Genomic DNA, 12860 nt, shown 5'->3' on the forward strand with positions numbered 1-12860 from the left:
CTCCTTTCTATCTTCAGCTCCATCCTCCTCAGCAATAAATCTCAGTATATCACCCTGTCCAGATAACAATTCCCACTGAAACTCCACAGCACTAAAGGGATAATAGCCTATAGTTGTTGCATGTTTTACTTGATAACTAATTGTTTGTGTAGCTGGAAAGAAGCATTATCGAATTATAGAATTGTAGGACTGGAAGGGACCTTGAGAGGTCATGTCGTCCAGTCCCCTGCACTCATGGCAGGACTAAGTATTATCTAGACCATTCATGACAGGTGTTTGCCTAAAGCTCCCAATTTTTTTTTTCAATGATGAAGATTCCACAACCTCCCTAAGCAATTCATTCCAGTGTTTAACTACCCTGACAGGAAGATTTTCCTAATACCCAACCTAAACCGCCCTTGCTGCAATTTAAGCTTGTTGCTTCTTGTCCTATCAGAGGTTAATAAGAACATTTTTTTCTGCCTCCTCCTTGTAATAACCTTTTATTTACTTGAAAATTTTCTGCATTACTCCTTCCTAGGCAGTCATTTCACATTTTGTGTGTGTGCAACTGCTTGTTCCTTCCTAAGCGGAGTACTTTGCATTTGTCCTCATTGAATTTCATCCTATTTACTTCTCTAGTTTGTCCAGATCATTCTGAATTTTAATCTCATCCTACAAAGAACTTGCAACCTCTCCCAGCTGGGTATTGTCCGCAAACTTTTTAAGTGTACTCAGAAGAATACAAAATAATGTAACTTTAATGCTTTCCCCTGAAGAGGCATTGGTTAATAAATCCCTATTGGCTCTGTTGCTAAATCAGAGGGGATAGAGCATTGGCATTTAATTGTTTTATGACCTTTTGGGAAAGATTTGTATGCTAGAGGGACTACAAACAAATTTCTACAGACAGCTGAATAAAATTGCAGTATCTTGCCGTTTATATAGCAGCTTTCATCCCAAAGGATCTCAAAGTTTTTTACAGACTTTGTAAGGGAATCATTCTTTTAGCACTGTGGTGTAACATGCACAGCATTAATAAAAGACAGGAAGTTATAACTTGACCCTGTCTGCAGCATCAGATATAATTACTATCGTAGTAGGCTGTACCTCTTTAGCACCCACTTGAGGAGAGGGTAGGCATTGCTCTTGTCTCAGAGTCCAAGGCACAGCCCTCTGGCTGTGCTGTACAGGGCATGGACCTTTTGCAAGGAAGGATTGGGGAGTTAAAGTCATCCAAGCAAAAAGTGAGTGTGCTTCTGCACCTAAAACAAGAGTCCTAGGCTTTTGGAAAACCAAAGAAAGGGCGGGGGAGGGGGGGAAGGGAAAAGTACCAGCCCTCCCCCTATTTGAGAGAGCGTAGGCATCCAAGGCTATCAAACCATTAAAGCCCCTGTTTCCAGGGGCTGGAGAGCTCTGACCTGCAGTCCTGCTCCTTCTGAGTAGGCACCCAGAAATGAGCAGGGAACCTCCCTTTTAAAGACTCGCCCATGTTCAGGCTAGATAAGCCTCACATGTGCACTGGGTTGAAGCTGATTTTGCCTAGAGGAATCCTTTTATCCTTTCCTGACTGAGGTGGGTATCTGCTCCACTACACTACATAAGGGCACAGAAACCAGCAGCTGGGATAGAATGCTGGTACTGGGGTTCCCAAAGCACAGGCCCCTACAATTTCAGCTAAATACTACAAATCATAAACACAAACATTGTGATATATTTATGTAGGCAGAATGATAATACTTTTGACCCAGATTGTAATTAAACATTTCTCTTCCTGCAAAAAATTATGAGATCATTAGTAGTCAGGGTCCCAGTTTCATATATATCTAAAAAAAAGCACCTCCAATACCACAGTGTCAACTTATTTCATACTAGGGCATCAATTCAGTATTAAATCAGAGGAAACAGTATTATTGGCTTCTTCTGTGACACTGAACAAATCGCTTAATTTCTCTGTGTCTCAGTTCCCCACAGACTCATAGACTTTAAGGCCAGAAGGGACCATCATTATCTAATCTGACCTCCTGCACATTTCAGGCCACAGAACCTTGCCCATCCACTCCTGCAATAGATCCATAACCTCAGGCTGCGTTACCAAAATCAAATTATGATTTAAAGACTTCAAGTTATAGAGAATCCACCATTTACACTAGTTTAAAGCTGCAAGTGTCCCATGCTGCAGAGGAAGATTAAAAAAAAAACCCTCATTGTATCTGCCAGTCTGACCCAGGGACAAATTCCTTGCCAACCCCAAATATGGCAGTCAGATAGACCCTGAGCATGTGGGCAAAACCCAATGTCAAGACCTGGGAAAGAATTCTCTTAACTCAGAGCCCTCCCATCTAGCGTCCCATCACCAGTTGTTGGAGATATTTGCTTCTATTAGTCACCAATCAGCTTCATGCCATTGTGGCAGTCTCATCTTACCAACCCCTCTATAAACTTACCAAGCTCAGTCTTGAAGACAGCTAGGTATTTTGCCCCTACTGCTCCCCTTGGAAAGCTGTTCCAGAATTTCACTCCTCTGATGATTAGAAACCTTCATATAAATTTCAAGCCTAAACTTTTTGATGGCTAGTTTATATCCATTTGTTCTTGTGTTCACATTGTTGCTTAACTTAAATAACATCTCTCCCTCCCTGGTATTTATCCCTCTGATGTGTTTATAGAGAGCAATCAAAACTTCCCTCAGCCTTCTTTTGGTTAGGTTTCTTGAGTCTCCTCTCATAAGGTAGGTTTTCCATTCCTCAGATCATCCTAGTAGCCCTTCTCTGCATCTGTTCCAGTTTTAATTAATCTTTCTTAAATTTGGGAGACCAGAATTGCACATGGTATTCCAGATGAGGTCTCACCAGTGCCTCATATAATGGTATAAACCCTTCCCCATCTCTACTGGAAACCCCTCAACTGATGCATCAGCCTTTTTCACAGCCATATCACATTGGTGGTTCATAGTCATCCTGTGATCAACCAGTACATCCATAACTTTCTCCTCCTCTGTCTCTTCCAACTGATGCGTCTCTAGCTTAGCAAAAATTCTTGTTAGCCCCTAAGTGCATGATCTTGTACTTTGTGCTATAAAATTTTATCCCATTTCGATTATTCCAGTTTTTTCAAGGTTGTCCAGATCTTCTTGTGTGATATTCTGGTCCTCCTCTACATTGGAATACCTCCCAACTTTTTATCATATGAAAATTTTATTGGTACTCCCACTTTTTGTCCCAAGGTCATTAATTAAAATGTTAAATAAGATTGGTCCCAAGACTGATCCCTGAGGAATTCCACTAGTAACCTCCCTCCAGCCTGAGAGTTCACCTTTCAATATGACCCATTGTTTCCTCCCCTTTAATCAGTTTCTTATCCACCTTTCAATTCTCATATTAATTCCCATCTTCTCCAATTTAACTAATAATTTCCCACATGGAACTGTATCAGAGGCCTTACTGAAATCCAGGTAGATTAGATCTACTGCATTTTCTTTGTCTAAAAAAATCAGTTATCTTCCCAAAGGGGATCAGGTTGGTCTGGCACGAGCTACCTTTTCTGGAACCATGTTTTATTTTATTCCAGTTACTGTTTTCCTCTCTGTCTTTAACTGTTCTCTCTTTCAATTTTTCCTCCAAGACCTTGTATACAATTGAGGTTAAACTTATAGGCCTGTAGTTTCCTGGATCAATTTTTTTTTCTATTCTTTAAAGTAGGAACTATATTAGCAATTCTCCAGTCATAGGGAACAACCCCCAATATTACAGATTCATTAAAAATCTTTGTTCTTGGGTTTGCAATTTCATGGCCAGGGGATTGATAATACTTCCCTTCTCCCACCCATTGACTGTCTTGTCTAATAGATTATAATTTCTTCAGGGGCTGTTTCTTACTATGTATATGTACAGTACCCTGTGTTTGGTTGGGTGTATCAATACATTACCATAATACAAACAAAATAATACTTTTAGAACCTGAGACCTCTTAGGAAGGGTTTCCCTTCTTACTACTGGAACCAACACTACTTTGTTAGTATTTCTTGCACTATCAAATCACTATTGATTATTGTTACCATTATAGCGTCTAAAAAGTGTGCTGGGGCTTTACAAGACAAATAAGGAGACAAGGATTGTAACATACAGTATAGCATAAAGGAAATAAGGAAAGAGGAGGAGAAGAACAATAGTAAGATTATGTGGTTGCCCACTATAGGCTGTAAACACTGAAATTGTTCAGTTGAAAGCATTTTAATTATATTTGAGGAAAACAAGATTATCTGAATGTTATTCCTGCTTTTCCTCCTGCATCAACAAAAGAAAGAACTGAAGAATGATCAGGAGTAGTGATTGTTCTGGTTGGAGGGGCAGCTATTTTAAAATAATTTTCCCATGCTTGAATATTATGTTTTATGAATGATTCTTTATTAAAAAGCTTCTTTAGCAGAACCTTAAATATTATTTGCTTTAGCCTCTGTTTTAATTTTTCTTTATATGTCATGGTTCACCCTATAAGATAAAAGATCCCTTTAATAAATAAGTAGCTGGCAAAATAAAGGATTAATATGTGTTCAGAAATTGTCTCTCCTGGATTTAATGTTACTGTTCATTTTCACTGTGGACACCTTCATTCTTTTGGTTAGGTAATTGGTTTAAAAGATAGTGGCTGGAAACAGGAGGTTTTCTGTACCTAACATATTAATTTGATTCCAATTTTATAAAATTATTTTAACTCCTACAAAAATATATACTTCCTCTCTTATTTTTGTTGTGTTTGTGTTAAAACTTCTTTATAGAAATGTTTAAAGTAAACCAGACAAAGAAATAAACAATTACTATAGTGACAGAACAAATATGACAGCTGAAATATTAGCAGGAAAAAAACTATTTAAGTACACTGAAGAACAATAAACATAGTGTGAGTGGAAACAATATAAGGGACATATAAGATATACAGTACTACTGTAGCAATACTAGGTGCTAGTAAACACATTAGGCTATTAATCAATATGGATCGCAGTTCACAATTGGATTTGCCTCATAATATAATGAAAGACAAGCCCTCTTGTCAAATATATTTTTGTAATAATTTTATATAGCTGCTTTCTCAAAGTTACATATAGATTTCCTCACTACTTCATTCTTGTAAATATATTTTTGTTTGTAATAATTGTATATAGCTGCTTTCTCAAAGTTATATATAGATCTTACCAACCATTTCATTCTGGAGTAAGATATTTCTAAGAATCAGGGCACGTAAAACCAGGAAAATGTCCACAGTTGTTCTGTTTGCAGAGGAGGTAAGAATCTCGTTCAGCATATTCTGTGGTTAGTTAGAGGAATGGGTAGTAGCATTTGGGCTGACCAGCAGGGACCATTTCAACATGATAAAAGCTACCCTGCTGGGAAAACCATTAAAGGGAATAATCCCTGAAGAAAGAGAGGCCCGTGATGATCCTCATCCATTAGCTTATTGTGCATTTTGTAGTGCAGCTTTCCAAGGGGACAGTGATCTGCATACTATGCTGGCTAATGCCCAGCAGGATGGTACACATCCTCAGTCCTCTACCTCATGGTTATATGCCATTTATACCACAATGTATTAAAATCCAAATCAGAATGATATACTTTTTAAGGGACTACTGTTACCTAATATGTCCCCCTCCCTTGAAAAGATCATGCAAAGGCTAGAAACAAAATGTTCATAATTTGATTAGATAATGGAAAAAAATGGAGACATCATGGAATGTGTGTGGATATAAAAAGAAACCCCTGAATGTGGCCCCGCAGAAATCTCAACCACCAAGTCCGGAAAAGGTCACTTTTAGAAATTAAATGGGGCCGAATAGACAGAAGATCAGCATCTACCTTCTTCTAATTTCCAAAACTGTGCACAGGGATCCATCAAGGAAAGAGTTCTGAGATAGGATGTGGCGTATTATACCTCAAAATAGTGCCTGGTAACCCCCATATCCATAATTGGTATATGGTTGTAATATTTCATACAAAGCATGCCTTATAAGGTATCATAAGAAACATGATCTGCTGAAACTCATTGTTGTGTCAAAATATGTGTATCACCATTGTATATGGAATTATGATATTCTGCTATATGGTTGTTATTGAAATAGGTTGTGTGTCCGGGAGACACCAACAGCTAGCAACAAAGGAGCTGACGCACACCCAAACAGGTGTTAAGCGACCACTGCAAGCCATTGACCACCAGGAAAATTGTAACCAAGAGATTTACAACACTGTAAGAGACAGTTGCACAAACACCACACAATGAAGATTGCTCAAATCTGTGACTCAGCTGGACCCAGCAGGACATGCCTGGATCAGTATCTTTAATGGGACATGAATTCAGAGTACAGAATAAGTGACCATGAGACCACCTATCTCCTCCCACATCTGCACTGAAGGCAACAAGAACACTGGGAAGACAAAAAACTAACTGAGGAGACATGTCCCAGGCTGAGAAGGAAATTCAGCCTGTGTATTAAGAATTGTAACCAGTCTGCAACATCTAGTGGGGTTAGAAGAGCTGTTTGATTCAAATCTTGCTTAGTTTGAAAGTTTAGGATTTAGAATGAGTGTTTACTTTTTATTTTCTTAGGTTACTATCTCTCACCTTTTTGCCAACCACTTATAATCACTTAAAATTGATCTTTTGGTAGCTAAAATAAAAACTTATTTTAATGTTTTATTTTAACCAGTGCGTTTATCTGGGGAACCTGCTCAGATTACAAAAGATGGTGCATGTCCACTATCCTTTGATGAAGTGGCAAACTAATTAATGAGCTTGCATTGTTCAAGACAAGGTCTTGAGCAGTGTAAGACCGTACATTTCTGGGGTGCAAGGCTGGGGGTTGGGAGGATTTGCTGGTGTCTCTCTCTGTATAGTTTATGAGGGGCAACTTAGCTAGGTGTGTCTCTGCATGCTGGTGGCTGAATGATAACAGTGCCTGGAGGGGTTTGCTGCTTCTAACTAGCAAAGCACTGCAAGAGACAGCCCAGGGTGGAGAGTTAAGGCAGCACAGTGGTGCCACAGTTCCAGGTTGTACCCTGGGGGTCACATCATACAGGGCCTCCTTCTACAAGTAATTCCTAGGACAATTAGAAGAGGTTAGAGAAAAAAATTAAAGGGATACAAGAAGCAGTCAGGCCCAGTGTGGACATCTCCTGGTATAAGCCAGAGTGGGAGGTATTTGTTGTTTAGTATGAGTAGATAATGGGGTGTCTGATTCTATTTTTGACCAAAAAACAACAGCAGTGTCACCCTAGAGAAATAATGATGCCATAGAATTGGAGGTGTTTAATGGAAAAACATTTAATGGAAGAACTATTCTTTCCAAGCTCTTCCTTACACAAATTAGAGAATGAGATGCTTTAAAATCTATTACCATTAGATCCCTACCAAATCTACAAGCAATAATTGGCTCTAACATTTTATGGGAAGAAGATATGTTTAGTGGACTTAGCAAATCAGTGTTTGTGGAATCTTTGCCATAGTGATATTCCAGTGACAGTCCCGGATGTGTGTTCTGTACACACAATGAAGGCAGGAGGCACTTTATATCACCTCCTGAGGTAATCTACAGAGGACCTCCAAGCACTGATAATTCAGCACAAGTACCTATTTACTATATATCAAAATGATTGTGGAAGGATGGATGTGCTCATTGTTATTGAACAGCCTGATCCTATTCCACAGAGTAAATATAATTATCTGCATAAAGCTGTACAACCAATACAGAAAATGATTAAATCATTGTTAGAGCTGGAGATTCTTCAACTATGTACCTCTATTAATAATTCACCAATTTGACTGGTTCAAAAACCAAACAGGTCATGGCACTTTACTATCAATTATGAAGTATTAAATTAGATAACCCACCCAACTGCCTTAGGGTTTGCATCACACCCTGAGGCAATAGCAATTATCACAGAAGAGGTATCTTATTTTACAGTCTTAGATAATTCAAATGGATTTTGATCCTTACTGTTGCACCCTGTTAGTCAATATAAAATTGTATTTACTTTTGAGGGTCAGCAATAAACTTGGATCTATTTGCTTCAGGGATTCCATAATTCCCTGGTGATCTTTCCTCCCAACCCCTTGTACATGCAGTCCCTATTATGGGACTATCCCGTTAGGGATTTTCTGCTGCAGTATGTGGCTGATTTCCTGTTATTCACTGAAACCACAGAATCTCATTTGGAGACATTAGCATATTTATTTGAAACCCCAGAAGGGGAGGAGTGAAGGTTAACCCTCGGAAAGCCTAGCTGTGCAAATATTCAATTGGCTTTTGGTGTCTTACACTCAGACAGGGAGAGAGTTGCCTTAATACAGGCTCTGCCTCCCTCTACCACTAAAACTGCACCTTTTTAGGTTTGACAGGGTTCTACCATGATTTTATATCCAATTATGCTTCATTCACAGCACCCACCATAGCCTTTTAAAAATTGGAATACTTGACAGTGGACCCCGGATCCTACTCAGGCCATAGAGACCTTGAAAGAAGACTTGGTGGCTGTCCCAGTATTGGCTCAGCCAAATTATTCCATCCCCTTTGGTTTGGAAGCAGCAGAGATGGACACTGCATTAGAAGCCTTCTTAACTCAGGAAGATCAGGGACCACAGTGCCCCACAGCATATGGCTTGCACCTACTTACCCTTGTTGAAAGGAAGTATGGCCCTTGTGAAGTCCACATGTTGGCTATTTTCTGGGTTCTCCAACATTTTGCATATATAATTGCACTACATAAACTGGATATTTATATACCACATTCCCCACTACACTATTTGTTCTCTGTTCACATTAAGGAAAGTAATGTGTCCAGGTCCCAGTTGACCCACTGGTGCCTTTTGTTGCAAGACCATTTAGAGGTAAAATATGTCAAGAAACTCATCTACCCAAGCCTATCACCTTTTAGTAAATGAAGAGTCCCACCACTGCCCTCTGCCATAATCATATATTGTCAGATCTCCATTTGTAGAGGGAATTGATATGGTTTGAAAGCCCCATGATGGCACCTTTTTGTTGATGGCTTCTCCTATTATGTTGAGGGAAAACCAGTGACAGGATTTGCCCAGTGGCTGCCAAGAAAGAGTTTGCACACGAATATTCTTGCCTGTCACATTTGGCACAATTTGGAAAACTTTTAGCAACAAAGCGGTGCTGGTAGTATACCCAGATACACCACTTATCATTTATTCTGACTCTAAATGGGTGTGCAATTCCCTGATTATTTGTTATTATTGGGACAAAATGGGTTTGTCTGGGGAGATGGAAAGCCCCTTGTCCATCTGGAGACTCTACAAAGTATTTGAGACTTAGTATAAGGCAGAATTACTACCATCTATAAAATAAAGGAACATTCCATAAATACTTGGGGTGCTCATGACCATGTTTATGTAGACTCCCTTGCTAAGGGAAACTGCCCAAACTGATCCTTTATGGCAGTCACCATGTAGTATAATACAGGTGTGTCCGGTTGCCACCTGTGCTTTAGCCAAAAGTGCCATATTAGATTTAGCTCCAGATCTTGAAAGCCTTCAAAAGGCAGATTCATTATTGCAACCCTCATGGGATATAGGGTTGCAAGGCAAAGAGTGGAAGAGGGTACCCCTTAAAACAATTCTTTAAATAACAAATAGGTCCTTATGGTCCATCAAGCTGATCAATGGGTGATTGTTTTTCCAACCGCGATGGGACAAATTGCTGTCTATTTGCCATGATGTCCCCATGGGAGGACATCAAAGTGCAAATAAAACAAAGGCACAAATCTTGCAGACAGGATGGCTAGATCTGGATGAAGATTTAAGACAATATTGTACAAACTGTCTGATGTATGCCCAGAGAAATACAGGTCAAATAGTTGGAAAGGCTAAATTTCCTCATCAACAAATTGTAGGGCCCTGAAAAAGGTAGCAAATAGATTTTTTTAGGGTCATTTCCTAAAACCCCTAAAGAAAAAAAATGTCCATTTGTTAGTGATTGTGGGCCTCTTTACAAAACAGATTGAAGCAATACTAGTGAAAAATAACTTAGCCCAGGCTACAGCCAACGTGTTGGTGGAACAGATTTTTAGTAGCTAGGGAATCCCATGATAGACAGACAGACAAACAGACTCAGATTGAGGCTCCCACACTGGTCAGATAATGAAAAATATGTTGCATTGGATGGAACTGAGCAGAAGTTCCAGGTCTCTGATCACCCACAGACTTCTGGGCAACTAGAAAAGAGTAATCCAACAATAAAACAAATGCTCAGAATATTGATGAAGTAGTCTGGGAAAGATTGGGATCAACTAATCCCTTTGATTCTGATGCCATAGAGGCTTCAGAAGCCACAGGCACTGGAATCTCACCTTTTGCAGCTATGAAAGGAAGGAAAATGAGAATGCCAGATTGTTTATTATATCCAGTGCCTCCCAAGCTAGTGCAGGAAATTACAATGGAAAAATGGATGCTAGATTTATGTGACAGGGTAACCAAAGTGAATCAAGTAATAGTAGCAAACTTGCTAAATGTTAGAGAGCAGACAAGTAGGTATTTTAACAAAAAATGAGTGAACAAGAATGGCAAATAGGAGATAGTGATAGTCAAGAGATTAGGAAGTAAGACCCAATTGCTGTGATCAATTGAGTGGGGTCTTACTACATTGAAGATAAAGCCAGTCCTAGTGTATATCTAGTCCAAATTGACAAGGAAAAGAACTAGATTAAAAAATGGTAACACATCAAACCAACTGAAATTATATAAAGGCAACTAATGACATGTTTGTGAGATCTGCTTTGTTTATGCAGGTTCTCCAAAGTGATACATCACCCGAATTCTCTGAAGTAGGTAATGAATGATTGTATGACTGGGAGGGATTCTGTTTATAGGATTATGGGTTTGGATTGCACAGATGGTACCAATTAAAAGCTATGTTCTGTGACTGCCTATACAAAACTCTGTAGGGTCATCATTGGACAGGGCTATGACTGGGCAGTCAGATAACACCAAGGCACAGCAGAGTTCCAGTGTTTGCACCACTGGAATTGGGTGACTGGAGACTAGAGGTGAACAATGGTCTGTATGAAGTTAATTCACCATAATTACGAGAGAGACACTGGAAAACTGGAACTGAGGATATCATGATCCCAATGTGATGATGGTGTAAGAGAATGTTTCATTCTAGGGTTGTAGGAAGGGTATTGCTCCTGAATGCTGTAGGAGTAGGATAAGTAACCTTATAACTGTTATAAGTGGAATAACAAACTTCCACAAGAAATGAGAGGATAAGAACAGAGGACTCGCCAATAGATAAATAAACAATTACTTTAGTGACAGAAAAAATATAACAGCTCAGATATTAGAAGGAAAAAACTATTTAAGAACATTGAAGAGCAATAAACAGTGTGAGTAGAAACAGTATAAAAGACATAAGATACACAGTACTATAGGATTCAGAGTAGCAGCCGTGTTAGTCTGTATTCGCAAAAAGAAAAGGAGTACTTGTGGCACCTTAGAGACTAACAAATTTATTAGAGCATAAGCTTTCGTGAGCTACAGCTCACTTCATCGGATGCATCCGATGAAGTGAGCTGTAGCTCACGAAAGCTTATGCTCTAATAAATTTGTTAGTCTCTAAGGTGCCACAAGTACTCCTTTTCTTTTTGCGAGTACTATAGGAGCAATACTAAGTGCCAGTAAACACATTTAGGCATTAATCAAGAAGGATCATTGTCCATGACTGGATTTGCCTCATGATATAATGAAAGATAAGCCTTCTTGTTAAATATATTTTTAATTGTAATATTTTTTCTTTATAGTTGCTTTCTCAAAGTTACATATAGAGCTTACTAACAATTTTACTTTATCTGAATTACCATGGCCTATCCAAACTCATTCACTATACATGTCCCATGCTTATGACATTTCCAACAATGAGGAAGTGAGGTCTATTCACCCCTGGGGCCTGGTCCTGCAAACACTCCAAGTACAATACAAAATTGTCTAGGAAGAGAAAATTCACTCTAGAGTAAGAGATTCATAAGTATTAGGGCATTTAAAACCAGTAAAATGGCCACAGTCATTCTACATCATCATAATTTTGTGATCCTTGACAATTTAATGCTGCACGTAAATGATTTAAAGTTCAATCCTGAAAGTTCCACAGACTTCAATGGGAGGTCCATGCATAGAGAGTTTGCAGGATTAGGCCACTGGTGTGAAAGAAAGATTTTATCCATTTTTTTCTACTTAATTTCTGAAGTTTCATATTATGTTATAGATATATCCATTTTTGCACAGTCCATTTATATATGGTGCATTTCTTTTCCCTACTTAATGTTTTCTTTGTAAATATGCACATTTGTGTTTTACATTTTGGAATTGAATGCTAAACTAATGCTAAATATGTTCAGCTCCTAGGTGGCACTGTAGGTATCATACATTATTTAAGTTAATCTTGGCCATACCTGGCAGAACATTGAAGGATCTTGAACACATCTGGTGTGTATCCCAGCTCAAAAGAAAGCCCTGTAGCCAGTCATTATCTGGTACAGAAAAGCATGACATGGTGTCGGAAGTAAAGTAGTGCCAGAGGAGAGCAGAAATAAAAGGAACAAAAAAACAACAAAAGTTGTGTCATGATCCAAGAAATGCAGTCAGGGTCAAGGGTCAAAGCAAAGGCAAATCTGAGCCTGGGAGTAGCAGAGGAGTTTGTGGTCAGGTTCCAGGCCATGGTTGGTACCAAGGCACAAAGTCTGAGTCAGGCTTCAAGGTCTGAGTCAGGAGGCAAAGTTTGAATCCCCCTGAAGTCAAGTTAGGAATTCAGAAGCAAGGCCCAGGAATGTTCATAGCAGCCACAGAAGATCTATATTGTAGCCTGGATGTTTCCTGGA

The sequence above is a fragment of the Dermochelys coriacea genome, chromosome 2 (genome assembly GCF_009764565.3).
Source record: "Dermochelys coriacea isolate rDerCor1 chromosome 2, rDerCor1.pri.v4, whole genome shotgun sequence".
Taxonomy (NCBI): domain Eukaryota; kingdom Metazoa; phylum Chordata; order Testudines; family Dermochelyidae; genus Dermochelys; species Dermochelys coriacea.